A 23,187-nucleotide genomic window follows, 5' to 3' on the forward strand; every position below is an offset into this window, starting at 1 on the left:
TGAATGGTTAGGTTGTTTTCACCCTATTCCTGAGGCAAGGAATATGTGAGGAGACTGGATATCAGGGAGCTCTCGGCCCCATGTTTTGGGGGCATGGCAACCTGTCTGCTGCTACCCTCTCTGCCCATGGTGGAAGAGAATGTTTTCTTGTCTCTTTTGGGACTGCTATGACTTAGGATACTACAATAGCCAGACCTGAGCCACAGTGAGCTAGAAAATGCTGCCCAGAAATCACAGAGAAGGTAGGCAAAAGAAGTACCCAATGGAGAACACTTGTATAACCAAAATTGAGAAAACTTATGAAGATATATGTACACTGCAAAAAAGACTTTCTGAAAATAAAAACCCTCATTTTCAAACCAAAATGAAAGTTAACAGATAAACTGAAGATAAATTTAGTCTGCTGAGACCTGAATTATTCACCCAAAAGACAAGTGGAAGACAGAGCTTAAAGCACAGAGCAGAAATATTACAAGATTAAAATCATAAGAAAACTAGATAATAAATTTGGAGGATATATACCAAATATTTAACATGTTAATATTAGGAATTCCAGAAGGAATCAAGCAATAGAGGAAGGAGAGACAATAATAAACAAATAACATCAAATATTTCTTAAGGCCCAGGAAACACAGGAGACTACATACTGAAAGGGCACACTAGGTTCCAGACAGATTTAATAAAAAAAAAAAAAGTGTACCTTGGCATATCCCTATAAAATTTTAAAAATCCAACAATAAAGAAAAAGGAATTTTTAAGTTGCCCCAAATAAGGAACATGTTATACATGTTATTTGTGGCGGGGCTGGGGGTGAGGTGGGGAAGCTAAACAAAACATACCTCTCATAGTCTTCACTAGAAACTAGAAAAACAATTGTATTATGTCTATGAAATACTGAGAGCAAAGAACTGTAACCCTAAAATTTTATACCTAGCCAAAATAGCACTTGTTTTTTAGAGGTAAAGACAGATATTTGTATTTACACGAGAATGAACATGTTCTGTAGGCTTCATCTTGTTGGTATTGGGAGAAGTGTTTGTATGAAGAAATAGAATGGCTTGGCAGGAAAAGTAATTCATATTTTTTTTCTAATAATAGTAGAGAAATATGCAGCTTAACATAAGTACCAGGAAAGGAAATGTAATAGAGTACTGAAAAGGTAGAACTTCCTAATTAACTAGGGGAAACAGAGAATCAAGGTCAATTTGATTAAGAGAAAAGAAGAAAAAACATAAACATGTACATAAAATAAAATGGAATGAATAAAATCAAGTGTATTCCTTATTTCATCAAACGTGAACAGGCTAAATGCTCCTATTAAAATGGTGACTCTAATATCAGGTTAAAAAGCAAAGCCCTGAAAAATACTTAAAATACTAAGAGAAAAGTAGAAATTAAAGAGATGACTTTAAAAAAATAATGCAAATGTGTACAAAAGAATATAGAAGTGATAATACTATCAGATAAGGTGGAACTTGATGGGCTAAAATTTCAATAGACTAAGAATGGATCTAATGTAATGAAATACCCTTGCAAAACTGAATAGATATAGTAGACAAAAATATGGAAGGATATTGAGAATTAGAATGCTCTGATCAATATACTCATTTTAATAGTAACTTACATTCTTCAAAAGAAAATATAGATCTTCTTTATCTGTCCATAGAATATTTAAAAAGATTGATCAGATACTAGGCCATTAAGAAACCCTCAACAAGTAAAAACAAATTAGATCACAGTCTACTCAAGATCACATCCTTTAATAATCAATAAATGCAAAAAAATCAATTTAACTACTTGGAAATTAAAAAACATACTCCTAAGTTATTCTATATCAAAGAGGAAATAAAAATTGACATCAACTATAGAAAGCAGGGAATATAGAATCTCGCATTACTGCCTCGTATCACTGAAATGAGAAGAAAATGTGTCCACCTTTATCACATTCCATATTAAAAATGACAATGTCGACAATAATGAGATAACAAATACTTAAGAAATTGACAAAAGAACAGAAAAATTAGCCAAAAGGAAGTAGAAAGAGAAAAAAAAATTAATCTGAAATTGCTAAAGTAGAAAAAAATAGTTATAGTGATAAAATTCATCAAAAAAGCTGGTTTTATGAAAGGATTAATTAAAGATATCAATTAAAGTGTTTCAATTATGAAACTGATGAAGGAACAGAGACAGAGGAAAAATATACAAAATTAGCTTTGGGAAAGAATTAGAATGACAGAAAAGATGAAAAGAATTGTAGAAGAAACTGTAATTCTTTGGCCAAAACTTTGAAAACTTAGAGGGAACAAATGATTTTTTATAAAAATACAGATTAATCAAAGCAATTCAAAAGGAATACTCAATCCTCAGATAGACTGTTTACCACAGAAGAGTTTGAGAATAGGTGATCATAGAGCTACCTTTGAAAAACTCACCAAGTCTAGGTGGATTCATAGATGAATTCTATCTGCCTTTTCAACGTTTTAACTTTCTAATGCTATTTAACTGTTTTATGCATGGAAAAAATGAAAAATTTCCTTAGTAATTTTTTGGAGCTGGTATAAATTTAATCCCAAACCTGACAAAGATTATATAGAACAGTCTAATCCCATTTAAAAATAGAAATACAAATATGCCAAATTAAATATTGGTAAAGAGAATCCAATGATACAGAAAATGAATAATGCACTTAGATGAGACAAGCTTTATTCCAGGAATGCAAGGGTGCGTAAATATCAGGAATCTTAGCAGCATAACCCATTACATAAAGTAAAGAAACAACATAATCACATAAATAGAAGATGAAAATAATGTGCTTAAATTTGGCAGTCAGCTTTTGAAAACCACTAGGATAAGTACTAGTGAAAGAAAGCTACGTAAAGACAATAAAGATCATCTACTAAAAACAAAAATCAATATTTTTCTAAGTGGCAAAAACTATTACAATTATAATCAAGAATGAGACAAAGGAACCTGCCATTACTGTTATTATTCATCAGAGTCTTGGAAGCTCTAGATAAAACAGTAAGACAATAAAATTAAATGATTGGTATAAGTATTGAAAAAGTAGAAATAAATCTTATTATATCCAAAGAAGTCTGGTTAAAAAAACCCACTAGAATTAATAAGAATATGTGATACATTGTTTGGATAAAAGACAAAACACAAATTTATGAGCTTTTTCTATATTAACAATAAGCTCCTGGAAATGAATATAACAAAAATATCTTCTTAACGATACTATGGAGAAATGATAAAATTCTCAGGAATTAATTTAATAAGAAAGGAAGAAGATCTATATAAAGAAAATAATGAAATATTATTGAAGGACATGGGTAGGCCATAAAGAGTGTGTCTACAAAGAGAAGGTTATTCAGCCGGATGAAAAAAACTTGATACTATAAAAAATAAATTGAACAAATTACTGCTTAGAATCTTAGATTTTTTTTTGACTGGATAAAAATTATATTAAAGTCTACATGAAAGAAGAAGTACCTTAAGATAATCAAGAAAATTATGAAAGAAAATAATAATAAAGGGAGATTTGCTCTATAAGATAATAAGTTATAGTAGAAAACACCTCATTGATGTTGGTGTGGTATTGGTATGGGTATAGATAAGTACATCGTAGAACAGGAGAGTGAATCCAGGAAAAGATCCTAATGTATATGAAAATTTAATATAGGATATAATGGCATTTTAATTCAGAGTAAAAAGAGTAGTTCTTGCTCAATTAGCCATCTATCTAGAAGACAATAAAATAAATTCAGATCTCCATTTAACAGCATATAAAAACTAAATCCCAACTGGGGTAAAAACTGAAATGTAAAGAGTAAAACAATAAAAACCTTATGAAAAATCTAGGGAAATTATTTTAGTGTGGGAAATATAGGGAAAAGGAAGGAAAAGCTTTTAACCCAAATAAAAAAAAAACAAGGAATTATGAAATTAAAGATGGATATTGAAGACTATGTAAAATTACACAGAGATACAATAAACAAGCAATAGATAAACAATATATTTGGAAAAATATCTGAATGTAGAAGACAAATGTTTAATATTACTGTGTTTATGCATCTCTTGAAAAATTATTACAAAATTGTATTTGTAAACCACAAGAGGGAATGAATATGAAATAGCAATTTACAGGAGACCATACCAAACAGCCTGCAAGTGTATGAAAAGCTGTAAACTCACTAGTATTCAGGGAAATTCAGTAATGGTATAGGGCTTTATATTCACCACTTGACAAAGAAAAATGAAAGACTAGTAACTACTTTTGGTGCAGTGATAGGAGTTAAAGGTTGCTGATAGAAATGTGAAATGTCTGGAAATACTACTGGAATCTGTTTCCCACCATTCATTCACCCCACCCATCCATGTATCTATCTGTCTGTCTATCTATCTATCTATCTATCTATCTATCTATCTATCTATCTATCTATCTATCGTCTATCTATCATCTATCGTCTATCTATTATCTATCTATCTAATTATCTGTCTATATATATAATTTTAACAATCTCAGTCCTGTGAATTGATGCCATTTAAAGAAAAACACCCATATGTATGGATGTATCCAGAAGGAAATGAATTTTTCTTTGAATTCATATTCACAACAAAACACTGAAAACATATCATCATGGTGGAATAAATTATGGTACATCAAGGCCCTGGACTCATTTGCAGCCATACCATAGAATGACAGAGAACCACATGTGTTGATTTGAAGTGATTTCATGAGGTGTTTTTCAGAGAAGAAAGCAAGATGGAGAGAAGTAAGTATACCATATCCCATTTCTGAAAAAAAACATGACCAATTCCATATATACGTGTATCCCATTTATATGTGTATATATATGCATATGCACATGTGTATTCATATATAGTTATATGATATGAGAATAGTATGAAAGTGCATGTGCAGTAGTTAATATTCTATACTTTATAGGGGGAGAAAAGCAAGGAGGAAATAAATGGGGGGAAAAGAAGAAAAAAATACTGTACTTATAAAGTCCTAACATATATAAAATAATCCAATTTATGTATTAATGTGAAACGCAACTGTAATAAAATTCTGTATACAGAATTTTAAACAAAGTTAATAAAAACAAAAAAAATTGTGGTAGGTATCTATATTATTATGAGTGTCATAAAAGAGGATGAAATATGTTTTGAGTACCTTAATTTCATCACAGAGGTTCTATGTCACATGTGTCTTATTATTTATTTTTGGTCATTGTGTTAGCAGAAATTACCTTTAAAATGTTATATTTACTTCTATGGATATTTAAAGGAAATTAGCATGCACTGGAGCTTTGCTAAAACCCCATCCTTGGAATCCATACTGTAGGAATAAATCTCAAGAAGGCTTGAAACCCAGACCCAGTCAAAATGGGAGATGGTAAATAAAAGAACATTTCCTTGGATTCTTTCATTCAGTAAATGGTCAGGAATGCACCACGCTTGTTACCAGTGACTTGCATTTGGTGAGCAGGCAAACACCTATTTTTGGTCTCTACAAGAGTGGAAAGGAGTCAGGAGGTTATAAAGCCCCCTGAGAATGGAAGGAAACAAGCTCTTCAGAAGAACCAGATGAAATGTTAATCTGAAATCTCATTGGCAGCTGGGTTCCCAAGGGCATGGAACTTTCTTCCTCCAATATGAAATATGCTGCTGGTTCCCCAGCTCTGATTTCCTTGTACGTATGAAAATCCAGTCTTATTTCCTTACGTACATCAATGGGACTTATATCCTTTGCCTGTGTCTGTTAGTGTCTCACCCTTGGGTGGTTGCACATGTGAGAGAACTGCCTTCCTTCATTTATTCAACAAGTGTCTGTTGAATGTCTACCATGGGCTAGGCACTGTGCTAGGTACACTTTATGTATAAACTTGTCTTAGGGCTTCGTTACTTAGTATATCTACTCTCTGGAAAAACTTCAAGACATCTTTGCCTACCTTTGTAATATTAATAGCTTCCTATAAAGAGTTCCTACAATAGATGTGCTAGAGAGAGTGCTACTTATTGTAGTGGGGTGGAGTGCCTTACACTGCATTCTGTACAACAATAAATACCATAGAAATGTTCTAGTGCATTTGATGATATCTGGCCAGCTTACCCATAATAACTCTGACTTCATTGTGGAAGAAGGGCCTTCTATGCAAGGCATAAAATCCAATTGATTTTTATGAAATAAGATGCTACGAAAAAGAAATGTATTAAGTGTACCGTATCACAATAATTCCACTTCGTAAGCTAAATGGCTTTTGGAACATTGTTGAAAATGCTGTCACTATTCTGAGCATACATAAAAGAGCAAGATAAGGCCAATAATTTAAAAGTCAATGCTATTCCTAGTCAAAGATTTCTTTCCTCAATTAATAAAACATTTTCTCCTCTGTGTCAGTTAAAAATAAAATTCAAAGTAGCTTTATATGATATGATCAGACACAGAGCAATATGTAAGTTATGTTGATTGTACAAAGTTTCTTTATTGAATTCTGGGGTTGCTGCTATATTTAACTTCCATTTAAGGTACCTTATAAAATCTATTGTGTATATTTTAAATGATACAGTTTTGCTTGGGCTGCATTTATCAAACTTCTTTAAAGTTAGTTTATTTCAGAAAGCCTGGTTAGTTAAATTTTGTAAACATCTCTAAAATAATGGTAAATGAATGCAGACAGGAGAAGCAAGCCATTTGATTTATGGAACAGAAATATTCTGTAGCTCTTTAAATCAGACAATAATTTGCAGTGACTTGGATTAGGTGGATTAATGCCTGCAGCATTGGTTCTTAATCTTTTTTCACGTGTGCCCAACACACCTGAAGAACATAGTACACTCCTATCAATAATAGTGACATGGTAACAGTGATTCTGTGAATTGGGGGAGTAGAGTAGACTGAAAACCAACCAACCAACAAACCACCAACCAATCAGCCAACCAGCCATCTCACATGAAAGATGCTTCTTAAATTCTCTCCTGGGGGATATATTTGAGAGTAACTGCAAAGTAGTTGAAACTTTGTAGCAGATTCTAGGCTCTAGCATTTTAATTTTTATTTTAGAGATCCTAAGTGAAGCGATTGACTGTTTTTGTACCTGGCATCTAGGTGCTAAGTGAATATATGATTAAATGAAAGAAGGAATGAAAGACAGATGCTTTTAAATAAATCATTTGGTATTATGGCAAAGCAGTATATATTGCTTTGCCATTTAACATATCCATGTTAAATGGAACTTCTTACAAGGTTTTAGAAAAGGTATCTGAGAATATCTAGTATAATAACATATACACATATCTTTTGATTCTGTAATCCACCTCTGAAAATCTATCTCATTAAAGTAAGACCCTTATATATCTAAAATAGAGAGTTCCATGGATGTTCCTTTCGATGCTTTTTCTAAAAAATAGAAACACACCAAGTGACCATCATTTGGAAATAAAACATTGTACATCTATACTATAGCATATTATTCAGGTGTTAAAAAGGGTAAGTTATATTTAAACCAACTCACTTGGAAAGGTTTCCTCAAGATATTTTTAAGGAGAAAAAACAATGACACAAAGAACTATCTGATTTAGCTTCTGTGAAACAAACACTTGCAAGATCCCCACATATCATTGCAAATGTTTATGTAATGAGAAAAATATGGAAAAGATAAACAAGTTCCTAATATGAATTACCTAGGGGTGGAAATGATGAGGAGTTATCTAGATGTAGGTGGGAGTTTAACAAAAGTAAAAATGATCATTCAAAAGAAAATCACTACATCCATGATATGATTCTATTTATGTAAAATTTTGTCTATCTACCTAACCATCCATCCATCCATCCATCCATCCATCCATCCATCCATCCATCCATCTATCATGCAAAAAGTTTGGTCACCAGAATGTTAATGATGGTTATCAGAGAGCGGTACAATTACAATATGTGTTTTACTTGCTTTCACTTTTATGTACCGTTTGGACTTTTTGCATTGTTTATACTATTTGGATTTTTTAAATTACCAAGAAAAAATGATAAAACTGTATTCACTCTGAAAATTAAATGCTTAGGGTAAATTCTTCCTGGCTCTCAAGGATAATAAAAATCTCTAATCTACTGACAAATCAAACACCAATCAAAGAACTAAACCAATCAACCTACCTATTAACCAAACAACTAAAAGGAAAGACCATAGGTATATATACCTGTAAGAAATATTTGTCTTTTGAAAACATGTTTTTCCTCTCTAATGTTGTCCTATTTTTTTCTTTGAAGGTTAAATTTTTAAAATGTTAAAGAGGCAGAAATACTTAAATAATAGCAGGTTAAGCTATTTCCTAAAAGCTATTCTCAACACAGAAAGAAAGTTCAGGCCGATTGTTCTCATAACTCCCTTTCCCTAGATTTGAAGCTGAGGGAAGAAATTTGCTTTTTCCCCTTAAAAATCTCTTGAGGAGATCCCTCTAAGCCGACCTGCAGAGTATACCTCCATTTTATTCAACTTTTCCTGCCTGATGAGCATCCAGTTTTCTTCTGGTCAGGGAAGATTTTTCTCTTCAGATTTGCTGGACTGTAGAACAAATGAACACCCCAGTTAAGAAGATGAGGTTGTTTGAAGGCTCTGACTCAGACCCATCACCTAATCCAAGCCCCTCCAAGCAACACGAAGGCAACAACACAGTATAGTGGAATTCTCTGGGTTCTGAAATCAGGAAGGATGCCTTTCAAATCCCGGTGCCACCTTTCATGAGCTGCGAAACTTGGTAAGTTATTTATTGTTCTGCCGTCTCAGTTTCTTCATCTATAAAGTGGGCACAGCAACTCCTACTCTCAGAGATGTAGAAAAGCCTCAATGAACTGTATCTATAAGCAGCTAGCCCAGTATCTGGTACTTCATAACCACTCAATAAATAACCACTATTGTTATTATTTTTATATGTTTTTGTATATTCTCAGAATGTGTTGGTCTCACAGAAAATTATTGCTTCTATGGGTATGTATCTGAGCATTATTTATATCAAAGGAAAGGCTATCCTTATTTTTTAGCTACTTAAAGAAGTTCCATGCATCGTAATATATTAATACAGTATTCTACTTTCCATGAATTGGGGGCAGTGGGTAAGCAGAGTTGATTCAGGATGATGAAATACTTGTATTTAAGTGCATTCTCTATCTTTATGCCATGTGATCTTAGCTGGATCTTGCTCTTTCTTTTACATATATGAATGTGCAGAACGAAAATATAAACAATGTATATTTTTTTTATCAAGGATCCAGTGAAAATCATCATGATGCTGTTGAGTACTGAATCATTAATCATCACTTGCATAGCCGAGAAAATGCTTCAGTTCTTGCCAAATGCACTGTTTACTGAAAAGAGGGCAATATTTACCACTGAAAAGATAACATACTTGGAGAAGCAAAATGAAACACAGAACTAATCTTGTGTATATTAAATATGTTTTTGGAAGCCATTTAATTTGTGATTTGAACCTTAGAACTCTTAAATTAAGGCAGTGTACATGAGGAATTTTCTTCCCTACTAAACTGTATTTGTTAAACACTTGCATTTTTTTCTGCAAAAACAACCATGGAAACAAAACATCAGCTTAAGGTGGTTCTCATGTTTCTTGAAAAGCATCAGTAGAAGTTGAAATTATTTCTTAAGTAAGTAAGATTTTTCTTAAGAAAAATCTTAATTGAAATATGTATAACACATTTCTTCTTTAAAATAATTCCTATTTATTAAGATGAAAGTAAAGCAAAAGTAAAAGAGACAAAATCACTGACTGTCTCTTTGTCCAAACACACAGTTAATAATTTGGTGCAATTTCTTCTGTTCCGATTTTTTTCCAAGATTAATTTTTTTGTCTACACAGTTGTAATAATCCTGCTGTATGTGCGTTGTGTTTGTAAGCTGCTCAAAAAATTTCTATTGAGTAGCTGATTAAAACAGACACAGCATTAACTCAGTGACTTTATATTTCCTCTATCCTTTGTGATCCAATGTTCTGTTTTCTGTTAGGCTTCAAAAACAGTGTCTGAGTTTAAAAAATCATACAGTCAGATGGGAAAATAATTTACCCATACTATGTAAACTAATTTGACCTTTTCTCTGTAAATTTGACAACCTCTCGTGCAATTCCTGAATTGGATGTTGAATTTGATTAATAACCATATTCGGGATCCAATATTTTATGTAGGAAATTTCCCATCATCCTGCTTTTAAAGAAGATTAAAGAACTACTGTGTTAAATCTGTTTATTCTGTGGCAACGTGAAAGGTTACAGAGGAAAAAAGTCCAGGTTAATTCTCTTCTGTTCCTCTTCAGTTATGGTTTCTTTTCATTAACCATCCTGTAATGAAACATTTGGTCACTGTCACCGGTAGGCATTAATTGCCAGGAAATACATATTTAAATAGCTCATATTTTAGAGCACTTTAGTGATCACAGGATTTTAAACAGTGTCTACTTTAGATTAAGATGTCAGAAGTATCAAAACTTGTGAAGTGTGATGTGAAATAGTCCACATGCTTGACAAGAATAATCTCAATAGAAAGCCATTACATAATCATCGCTGTTTTCCCTACACTTGAGTGATAGCTCTTAATATTCAATTAAGAAACCTAGTTACTAGGCTCAGATGCTGATCCAAATCTCAAAGAAAGCTTAATTTGTTTGACCCTTGTAACCCGCTGGCTTTTATTTTATTTGAGCTCGTGTCTAATCCAATTGCTGCAACCATGGACCCTAACCTACACCACCCCCCCCCCCACCACCATCATCATCATCATCATCATCATTATTTACTGTTGAGAGATGTTCAGTTCTTACAAAAGCTGAGTTAAGTTTCTTTGGGATATTGATTTTTTTTTAAAAGAAATAAGCTCAGAGAACCCTTGGCCGACATTAAATCTCTTTTTATTTGCTAACATAAACAGGAACTAATCATAGGTGCAAAGGATTAACAGATGCAGGAGACTGGATCATATATTTTAAACTTTACTTTGGAGACATGAGGGAATGCTTTAGTGTAGAATTGGGTTAGCCTTTTTGACACTTTCTTTAAAATATCTCAAATTTATATAGCTTTGTTTGCCGACTCATCTAATGGTATAGGTTTTGAGGTTATGAATGAAACACTTCTAAGTTTCACCAAGAATAGGAAATAAAAAATATTTTCATCATTTGTCAGCCTCTAGTTCCCTTCATGCAGCTCTTTTCAATAAAGAAGAAGTCGAGTTCTACAGCACTGGTCAGCTGCCCTTGTATATAACCCTATACCTTAGTGAATCCTGAGAAATTTGTTGAGTGGTTTTTAGTGCACCACTGTGGTTCTTCCTAGTGAATTTTATTTAAAATCTTTTCCAAATCTATTTACAAATTGAAAATAGTTTTACATGTATTATGGTTCATCTAGATTGGATAAAGAGATAACATTATCTTAATGTGTAACAGATATTGCTCAAGTATTTTCTTTGCCTCCTCTGCTATTTATCTTTTAACATGAAAAAGAATATTCCTAACATTGGTATTGATCTACATTTATTTACTTATTGGCTAGATGTAAAGAAAATATTATGATCAGTTATGAGAATTTTGAAGCAAAAAATTATCAAATTTCTGATACAAAGGAAGAGTCCTCCTTTTAAATTATTTTACTCCAGAAATTATATAAAACTAATTTCTTCTTTTTGTCTTTCTTGTCCTGTTTCTCCTCATCCTCTTATTTCTCCTTCAGTATTAGGTATTTTATATAAATCATTATCAGGACAAGTACCATTTTAAATTTCTAGTACTTGGTTGCAAATTTTCCAGTTTAATTGAGGCATGCTATTTTGGAATTCCACCACCACAGCTTAAACATTTAAATATATTTTTCCTCAAGTGAAAGAGATTTTCTCTAGATACAGTAAAGTGTCTATCTTCACAATATTTTCCATTTCGATATTGACTTCTCAGTTACTTTTTGCTATTAAAGTGATTCTTTTGTGAGGTTCTTTTTGTCAAACTTTTCACATTGGCTTCAAATCTGTGATCACATCGTGCAATGCTTATCTAGATTCTACTCAGCCTTTTCCCCCTGTGTCTAAAGCACTCCTAGGTGCTGAACAGCAGGAAGTAAAAAAGTGTTTGAGCACCTTCTGATTGCCCAGAATGAAGCACTGTGAAGAACACAGAAAAGGCAATGATAGATACATGGTTTCTAAATTTAATCCACAGTTATAATATGCCCAAAGTAGCATCATTGGACTACTGAAAGTATTAATCACTCTTTGTATGGGCAAATTTACTGACTGTTGAATTTAGGCCCTGGGAAGACCAATAGAACTCTTTCAGTGATTGGGTTCATAGTATAGTTTTCTGTGCTCAAAGGCCATATCTCTGCGAAACTGACCAAAGCCACAAGATCCAGTTAATTCTCCAGTTTCTTAGACATTGCCCTAAAGTAAGATGGGGCAAAATTTGGCCTTTCCTTTAATATAATGTGATTCTACTACAAACGCTTAGTTCCATAATTGCATCGCTCTTTGGTTAGGTGTAGTGTTCCCCTCTAAACTTTGTATATGTTATTCCTCCAACCTTTTTCTCACTATTTTCACATATCCCTTCAATTGTTTATATCCTACATTATAACACACCAGTCAACACTTAATGATTGATGTAGCATCTCCTTTATGTATCTAATAATCTTCTTTTTGTATGGTTCAGTTTCAAAAAGAAAAAAATGATCCATTTCATTCATTGAGATTGGAGACGTAATAAAGTAGACAGACATATAAGATGCTACATTAATGCAATATATGCACTCTTTCAGAATACTTCCCGGGATTTTCTCCTTATTTTTATTTTTTGTTAAAGAAAAAAACCCGTAAAACCTTTGAATCTTACCATTATATTGACATTTTCATTCCTACTATACTTCTATTTCAGGGAAAATATTCAGCATTGTAGGGTATTATGTAGAAGTGAGATTCATACCTTGGCTCTGACAATGCTGTCAAAAACATAGCACAATGTTTAGAATCATCTGTTTTTTCATCTTTCAGAACGGAATGGCAACATAAACATGACCCCAACAAAAAAGGACCCAAAAGAATAAAAAAAAAATAGCTTATAAGTAATGACTTCATCTCCATTTGTGTTTAATTTTGACACCTACCTCCTTGCTGTGCTGATTTCAATTTTTTTTTTAAATTCTGGGGTGATTATTTGAAATACCAATATGGCTATGTTTGCAAGTGAGCCCATGTATCAGATTATTTACAGATGTTCTCCTAATAGAGTACTCAAAATTCTAAGTACAGTTTAGAAATTCCCAGGGGTATAATTTAGGTGTTATTTGACAATTTATCAAGGACAGAGCGAATCTTGCTTAAACAAACACTGCCCCCATCACGTTTCAATATTATGAACAAAAGAACTAAACAAAAGTTAGCTTACAAAATGTTTTATATATACATTGTATAAGTTACCCTTTTTGTTTTAGTATGAATAACTATCAAATGAGAAAAATTCAGAAATTATGTGTATGTGTGTATATAATCAATATTATGTATTTTAAACATAAAATAACCATAATATTGTATATATTTTCTAATTTTTTTCCATTCAATATAGCGGGGCAAGCATCTCTTTTCACATAATTTTGCCATATGCAAGAAACCCAGAAGGTATTATAACTTTGATATGCTATCACAGATTTAAAAAAGAAAAGAGAGGGAGAGGGAAGAAAAAGGAAATATACACTTCATTAATCATTTTAACCTAGACGTGATAAATGGTATTTAACAGTATCTTCCATAGTGCTGAGAAAAATACTATTGAATTTCTGTTTAGTGATATCTGACCTGTTTTTGAGAAGTCAGCTTGGTTAACAGATGCCCTTTTAGTAAGTGCTTAAAGAAGATGGCTGTGTTTAGTCAAGGGAAAGGGAGGAATGCCCCTAGTTTGACATTTTTCTATATAGGTTATTCTTAAAAATCTTGCAGCTAATCTTACTTTTCCATAGAACAACGGAGATACTCCTACAGATACTTCCCACAGGCAATTATTCCCCAGAGACTGCACTTGTGATGAGGAGAATGTGTGAAACTCCTCAGCTAAAGCTCATGTAGCTTCTTGCAAATAAGACATGAGGTGTGTGAACCAAGGAAAGAGGTTAAAACTCAATCCTAAAATCTATATTTAAAAATGCAAATAGCATAATAAAGTGGTTATTAACCAAACACAAGGGTATGGGCTAAGTACAGATGGAGAGAAATAATATATATGAGTGATATAAATTTGTGATTTTCTTATAAAAACTCACACAGCCAACGTTTACAGGCATTTGCAAATTTAAAAAGCTGTGCTTTCTGGCGTGATTGGATTTATTTTCTGAAATGCAAGTTCTAAGAAAAGAATTTTATGCTTAAAAGGAGCTAACCTTAAAACTTTGTGAATTTTAGAATGACATATGTTCAAAATGTCATATGATTGATGGATGTTTTTGTATTACAAGAGAATAGCTGTACACCTTTTGTGATTAAAAATAGTCATCAGCTCTAGTCTGGTATTTGGTGACTTTGTCATTGAGTAGGAGCTGGATGAAGTGCTAATAGGTGAGATGAGAGGCTCACAGGGGCGTTGGTAGCCCGTATGTTGCAGGAAGGGACCTGACACCCAGAAAAAGCAATTATGTTTGCCTTTGTCTCCCTGTTCTCATTTGAAGCGAATATAGATACTTGTTCAGAATACTGACGTTGCTTATTGAGCTATGAGCTCTTTAGGCCATAGCAGTTTCTCTGACAGAAAGGGTCTATTTCAGGCTTCCACAGAGGAAAAAAGGTAGTGGATATTAATTTGAATACCAATAAAATGGAAATGGGTGTTGGGTTTCTTAGTGGTAACACTTGTTACCGTAGAAGTGTTTAACGAATGAGTATCCGTTAAAGAACAGGATAGCAAAAAAGGGCATATGCCTTTAACTGTCCAGTCATTTTGCTGAGAAGCTGAAATAATCCTCAGGTGAATATATCTGTTGTAAGTCACTCTGTTGAATAAGCTGCTTTCACCAACTGTGACACTGTTCAGGAGTTTAGAGGAAAAAGCCTTGCTTCGCCTCAGGCCACGCTTCTATTCTTTTTGCTTAATGTGGAGATGAGAGAAGAGATGGAAATCTCAGGTGAAACCTCCAGGAGAAAATGCCCTTGTGCGTTACAACTTATTTTTCTGGTCTCAGAGAATCTAAAATAGATTAGTTTTGGTGTCCTCCCGATTTCGGCTTGCTTGGCCAGCTCCTTGTGAGCAAGAGGGCTGCATTAGCTTCTGAATTGAAGCATTTATGCTGTGATACACAGTTTTCTCTATGAACAATTTGCTAAGCTGTTTAAAAATCACAAAAGAAGAAAGAGACATAAAATGTACCATTAAGTCATTCCATGAGATTTACAAAGGATTTAATGAGTTAGAGATGGATGAAAAAGCCTTTTTTGATTCGTTAAAGATATCCATCTGATTAGAAGAGATTTTCATCACCTTATCAGCTAATCCAATAAATTGACTATCCATTTCAAAATGACTCCAATTGGATTCAGGTCCATCAGAAACCTCAGAGTATTGTATAAAATTGAAAATTATTATCAAATTGCCAGTGGAAAAAAATTTACTGGATCCTGATAAATCTAGAGGATTAGGGGGAAAAAAATACCCTGAGCTGAAAGGTTACCACAAATCAAAGTTCAATAATCTTCAAGTTATTATTTATCAGTGAAAAAAAAATCCCGCAGAGAAAATCAGTTTTTTGGTAGCTAAAGTAGAACTGTTTCATAAGGAGGTTGTTTGGTACGTTTTTTGCTTAACCCCATACAAATCTTGAAAAAGCTAAAATGGCTTTGTATATCTGGAAAATATTTTAAAATGCCATACCAATGAGATAGCTAATGCATGGGACCACTAATCAAATTTCCAGTTTTTGGCTGGTGTATGCCCCAGTCTAACAAAGTAAGATTAATGGGGTGTTAAAAGTCTGTATGGGCTTGTCAGTTTTATGCTGCAAATAGGGTTCATTTCATCCAAATGTAGAAATTTTAAAAATTAATGTGAATGAACTAAAGCTTTATATTTGTCTCTGCTTTTAAGAAACCTATGTTTGCGGGACCAGTTCTATCCATATTTGCCTGGCTAATGGGGAAAGCCGAGGGAGGAAAGAAATGCCTTTCAGGGAATAGAGTATCATAAGGTCAGCTACAATGGAGAAATGCCAGACGTTGAAATTTAGAAGTAGATAATTTTACCTATCGGACTAGCCAAAAGCATTTATTCTGGGCCAGTATCTGATACTACGCAGGAAGACAGGCCCCCTTTATCTTTTCTCAAAATCACTTCTTACATAGTCTCCTTAGGAAAACTGGGGTGAAGATATTTTGCCCTTTGCGGAATACTTTGGGGAGTGAGAATGAGTCTTTATAAACCGTCTCCAGCATTTTAACAAACTGGCCATCATCCACATATTTATCTACATAATGCCAAACACTTGGATACTTGGAAACATTCAGATGTCAGATTGCATTTTTAACTTGTCATTCAAATTGTATAGACCTAGGCTATGTCTATGTGTAGTCTGAACAGGGTAGTAGTTGAAGAGGCAACGGGCGAACAGAATTTCAGCAACACCTTTTTTTATTGCTCTATACCTTTTGCTTCCCCTGAGATAACTTCAACTTAAATCATGGAAGCATACATTTTTAGGATCCCCCAAAGAAGTAAAATGTTTACACTGAAACAGAAATCTACATAGTGTTAAAAAACAGACGTTCATTCAGCATGATGTAGGAGACTGGTATGAGATACTCAGGCAGATAATCTATGGAGCCCGAGCTATTTGGCACTTAGTTTTGGCACCCTGAGGTAAAAGGGCATAGACAAAGAGTTGGCTTTATAAGAACACAGTTTTTAGTAGGGTAATTTAAAGGGTACCAAGAATTACACCTATCATCAACTATCTCCCACATCTGGACTAAATACCTTTTCTTCATTTTGCCTTATTTATATACGTTATCATAGAGAATCATTAGTTTGTAGTAATAAACATCATCTTTTAAAGTATAATCCCCCATCCTCCAATGGAATGGTTATGAATTACGTATCTGTTAAGAATGCAACGGCAACTAGACTTTTGGTGGTGAACATGATGCAGTCTGAACAGAAGTCGAAATATAATGACGTGCTCCTCAAATTTATATAATGTTATAAACCAACATGACGTCAATAAAATAAATAAATAAATAAATGCATTTAATAAGACTCGGTGTCCTTCTGTCTGAGACCTTTATCCCAGGGGAGCGGAGGTGGAAAGTGAGGGAGATTGGAGCAAAGCACTCTGCAAGACAGGCCACACTGAGTGGGGAGCCAAGAAGAGGAAAGAAAGGCTGGAGTCAGGGAGCTGCAGAACAGACTGGTGAAAACACGGTGAGGACGACTGTATCTACTTCGCCATTTCACTTCTGCCCTGTCCTTCTGGCAGTCTTTCTCTCTGGGAGCATCTGCAGGTTAGGGGCCTATTCTTACTGCATCATGTGGATCACTGCATGCCCCTGGGCTTCGCACAGGACGGAGCATATAGTAGACGCTCAGCAAATGTTTTTCAAGCAAATCAATAAATGAAGAAAAGAACTGTGTGGTCTGAAAGCCCCGGGTTAAATTTCAAAGACTCTAGGCTCAGAGGAATTTCAGGAAGTCATATAGTTCAACTTGTCTTCAGCTAGAACTTAAACCACACCAAGAAATAGCTTTCGATAATTTTCTTTTTAGAAATTCCCACATCCTTTCCTCAAAGCATATTTCAGCATCGTATAAAAAATCTATCTTGAAACCTTCCTTCTATGATTCAAGATCACTTTCCTTCTTAATAGTAACAAACTTTTGCATACTAATATATCTTTCAACCTTTCCAAAGCTTTTGCACACACTTTTCCCTTCTCTCCACAACAAACTGCTCCGGAAATAGGGCAGGGCTTACTGTCTTTATTTTAGCTTAATTTATTCAAAACTTCTGCATCTTAGTTTCTCATTTTTAAAATGAGAAGGGTTTCAAGAAGCTTCCAGCAAGTTTGGGCAGATAGCAGTCTCCTAACTCTTCTCTCTTAAAATTGAGAAAAGCTAAGGTACTTAGAGATTTGGGGATTCTTAGTAGTCTGTGATGAAGGCAGACCTAAGACCAGAATTCCATTCCCTTCAATCTGGTAACAACGTCTCATGTTCTCCCCACAGTACCTGTTACTCGGGTATGCTCACATAGGCATTGCCTTTGGCAGGTGACCCCCATCTCTTTTTATTTTTTTGCTGAGGAAGACAGGCCCTGAGCTAACATCCGTGCTGATCTTCCTCCACTTTATGTGGGACGCTGCCACAGCATGGCCGGACAAGCGGTGCGTCCGTGCACGACCAGGATCCGAACCTGGGCTGTCAGCAGCAGAGCACGAGTACTTAACCACTACGCCACAGGGCTGGCCCCCCCAGCTCTTTTAAATATGACATAGGCTTCCTATGTTTTCACCATCTCGATTCTTACTTAAGAACTTCTTTCTAGTTTTCCAAAATGGTTCAGTTATGGGATGAACCCTGAGGCTGAGCCTGTTCCGATAATAAAGGCAGGAGTATCCAATGGCTTTGTTAGATCATTCTCAGTACTAGTAAACAGTTAACCCTCTGAAAATGATGAGTTTCAGGGAAGTTGTGAAGTCAATGCGGGTAAAGCAATTCTGACTTTCCTATTGTCTTATTTCCCATATTACCATGGAAAGTATTACCTGAAAGATTAATTTGAAAATTTTTGGTTTGAAAATAGTAACACTATTTACATTTTAGAAGATTCAAACAAAGATAATTCTCTGAGTTGCAGGAAGATATAGTTTTACACAAGACAGAGATATTCCATGCACGTTGTTTATATTATTTAGAAAATTTAAGTACCAATAAGGGACAACTAGCCCAGTGATGGATTTGCCAATATATCAGGGTCTACAGATCTTTCCAGGGTGTCAGTCAAAACCCAGTTCAGAGAGAAAACCATCATGTGAGGAAGCAAGTTAATATGTGGGCGGCACAAGCTGACAGGTCACATTGCCTACTTTTCCAAATTGCTGGAAGAAGTTGGCCAGCTTGTCTTCATTTGCCGGGACAGGAGTCCCATCTTAGGCTTAAGCCCTTGTTCCTTTTCTTTCTGAAAGAGCTCTAAGAGAGGATACTTTACACGGCGTGGGCATTCCAAGCTGAGGTCTTCCTCAGCCCTTGGCCCTCAGCCTCGATAAGAGTTGCAGTCTTAGAAAGAGTAATGGAAGTCCCAGTTTATTATTCTCCTAATTTATCCCAACAACTGTTGAGGCACTGTTCATACATGTCCCTAAACATGACAACCCTGAAAGGCTGTGCTAATTTTGAACGTTGAAATTCAGAGATGTTAAATAATGTATTCCCTGATACACGGTCAGAAAGTGGCAGAGCCAGGATTCATATCCTGATCTTTCCAGCTCCACTGGAGCACATGGTCTGAGGAACGGCAGGATAGATTCACTTGTTCTGAGGCAGGGCTGGCAGCCCCAGGGATACAAGGTCAGCTGAGCAGAAGCAGCAATTACTCAGGCTGTGTCTGTTCATCTTCTAGGGAACCTGCCCTCTGTCTGCTTAAAATAGATTATCTTTATAGTCAGAATAAACAAATACTTCAGTTTTCCCTTTTTCTAGTTTTTATGAACTCAGTACGTTAAATTCCAAAGGCAATCCTAACTACACATGTCTATAGCATGAGAGAAAAAGCTCAAGTTTTGAATTCAGGCAGATCTGGATTTAAAACTCCACCTTCATTAAGTGATTATGTTAGGCCAGTCACTTACTCTCTCTGCATTTTAGTTCCCTCATTTGTAAAAACATGATAACACCTTCTGCAAAGGGTGGTTATAAGCAATAAGAACATGAGAGGAAAATGTCCGATGCATGGCATATAGTAGAAATCAAACAAATCCCGATTTTACTATTATAAGTTTATTATTAATTTTTGTTAATGGTAGCAGTAATAGTAATAACTCCTATTACTTTATCATGTGTTTTTTTTGCCTATAGGACAAGATTTCCTAAAAGCACAATAAGTTAATCGATAGTTTGTAATAATAATAATAATGCTTGCTTGTAGGACCAAGTATTTAAAAAGTATCCTTCCACCTTGCCTTGTGATGGATTTTGTGTCTACTGAAATCCTATTAGTCAGAATGCTAATTTTGTAAAACACACTAGGCTGAACTTAATTGTTAAACATAACTGTTATTCTCTTCATAAAGAAATACTAAGTTTGCTTGCAAAATAGTGGCAATGCAACTTAGTGAACACAAATCATTAGCCACATTGGATTAAAGATTTTATTAATATTCAGTAATATTTGGAGAATGATTCTCAATGACTGCCTCTTACTACTGTATGTAATATTTGACTAATAATATGCCAACTGTTAAATATCAACCTTGTCAAAAAATACAAATGAAACGACTTACAGACAACAGGGAACCGTCATGACATTAAAATGTTGTTTCTGCTACTACTGTGGGTGGACTGATGTCACATGTCACACCCTCTCCTTTGTTTCTCCTCTCTTGTTACTGGGCCCTGCCATCCCTATGGCATTCTCCAATGCATAAAGCTCCCACGCTGTTCCAGATCCAGCCCTCTTGATGGGAAAACTTGTCAAGCCGAGAAGGTATGCAAGGTAGTCAGTATCTACGCTTAAAATCTCAATTCTGAAAAGTATTCTTCTATTGCTTGCTTGTTAGAATGCTCGTAAAATGATTTGCTGTTTCAGCAACTTGTAGGCTAGTCAGACAGTGGTATAAAACCATCAGTTATCACATGGTAATACCCTTTTATTAACCACTGAAATATATCTAGACATTTCCCGACAACCGACAATGCCAGATGCTGTTATTGGCCTAATGGTTAATACATTTGCACTTTCTTCTACTGAGCTCTTTCTGTATGCTTACTTTTCCTTTTGTGTAAAACAATTTTAAAATGTGTGGCATCATCCTAACTTTTCAACATCTATTTTGATATACATATATTTATGGGCACTCAGTCGGCTTTTCAAGTTTCCCGCATAGATGTTATTTCTTAAAGTGCAGGCACTCCCCAAATTATGAGTACCTGATTTGCACACACCCTGTGCTTGCACTTGTTTTGCTGTTGAGTCCTCATCTGCCCTTCACATACTGACCCACTCATTCCCAGCCTGCTTCTGACTTCCAAAAGAAATTTTCTTTAGAGGGTGCTGTTTTCTTGTAGCTGGTGCATGGAATGGTTGGCATCAATCTTTGCTAGTTCACAATTATTTTGGTATGTTTTTTCCCTTTGTCCGTTTCAGATCAGAGTCAACACCACTTAGGGCATTTTTTCACCTCATACAGCCATACATTCACTTTAACTCGTCTTTCCCCTTGTCTTGTAATTCTTGACTAGGTCCTTCTGTAAAGTCTCTCTCCTCTGTCTTCCCCTCCTCTCGTTCCTGTAAGTCTCAATTGTGAACCCTCAAATGACTCTAATCAAAGCTAAAGGTGAGTGGGCACACCACCATTAAGGAAATATGTAGCCTCCATTTGAAAAAAAAAAATCAGAATTGATGCATAAAACCTTGAAAGTCCTGAAAACCAACTTGAAATTTTTTTCAGAATTTTTTAAAACTCTCGATCTACCTCTCCTCTCTAATTAACCTAATTTCTCTTAAGATCTAGGATACAATTAATTTATTTTTGTTTCGTCCAATTATGTGTTAATTGCTTGCCCTATTTTGCTCTAATTTTCATCATATATGTAGTCTTTCAGGTAAACATGGGCTTTTTAGGCTTTTGTGGAGACCAAAGCATTGCTTACTCTGGGCAAATAATTTTGAGGTTGTAAACAAATGGCTTCCTAATGAAACTTTGCAATACAGGAAGCTGACTCTATTTTGTTGGTTGGTGGGCAGAAAGTAGCCCACAACAAATGATACTAAGCACAGGGAAGCAAACAATGACGCCAGGGCAGTGTTCTCCTGTGAAGCATGTTGGGCATTTCTAGAATGTTGCACTGAAATTGTCTCTGTCTTTGAGAGTTGATGATGTCTGAGAAGTGGATAGCTGACAGAGGTCTGTGTTCATGGGCATCTCTCTTTTCCTCTCACTTGTCCCTATGAACCCACTCTGACTTGGTATATAGATAGCCCTGGCATTGCTTTGACACTGCAGGGGTTCTAAACCAGGCTGGCAATTGCAGGGCATAACAGGACCATCCTGTTCACTGCAGAAAATGTCTACAGAAATTTTTTCCCCAAAGTGCTAAGAATTTTCCTTTGACCTGAGGGCATTAGAGTGGGAAGGACTTATGTTTCATTGTTTTATTAAAATGTAATGGGTTTGGATTGAGGTGGATGGGGTTCTGATCTCAAAAGAAAAAAAAGGTAAAATAAAGAAAAATAACAACAACAAAAAATAATGGCACTTTATAAGCAACAATTTACACTTTACTATTGTGTTTTACACACATAATGTCATGTAATTTCCGTCAAATTTCTATGAGATAGGTAGCGTAGGAATTATCCTACTCATCTTAGAGGTGAAGACACTGAGAGTTGAGGAAGTTATGTTGCCTCCTCGAGAATATGTAGCTAATAAGATTCAACAGAGGTTGAAACTGAGGGTGTTTGCAGGTTAGAAACATGGAGAGAAGAATGCAGAATGTATCTCGAATACTTATAAATTGTTCAGTCTTCAGTAAAACTTAATTGAGATTTGCCAAAGACTATGAAAACCTGGAGTGCTGATAGTTAATTTGTAAGAGCCCCATGAAAGCTCCTCAAGACCTACTTAAGTTGCTTTTGGTAATATTTGAAATTCCATAAATTGACAGTACGATGCAGTCTCCAGGGTTTAAGACTTATCTTAAATGTAGAACCTGAAAGATTTGATGTAAATTTAGAACCCTAGAGATTGGGACATCTCCACAAAATACTACTTTCATGTCTGGAAAAGAAAAGCTATTTTTGGAATACAAATGGCTAGAAATCAAACATGATGGAGAACCCTCTTTGCTAGATGTTAAATATTCAGGTCCTCTTGATGACCCAGTGTAATTCACAGTTAGACCAAAATGCCTAATGTCTTTTTAGTGAGACTAAGGATAAACTAAAAGC

The sequence above is a fragment of the Ceratotherium simum genome, chromosome 4, assembly GCF_057802395.1.
Source record: "Ceratotherium simum simum isolate JZ-2026a chromosome 4, ASM5780239v1, whole genome shotgun sequence".
Taxonomy (NCBI): domain Eukaryota; kingdom Metazoa; phylum Chordata; class Mammalia; order Perissodactyla; family Rhinocerotidae; genus Ceratotherium; species Ceratotherium simum.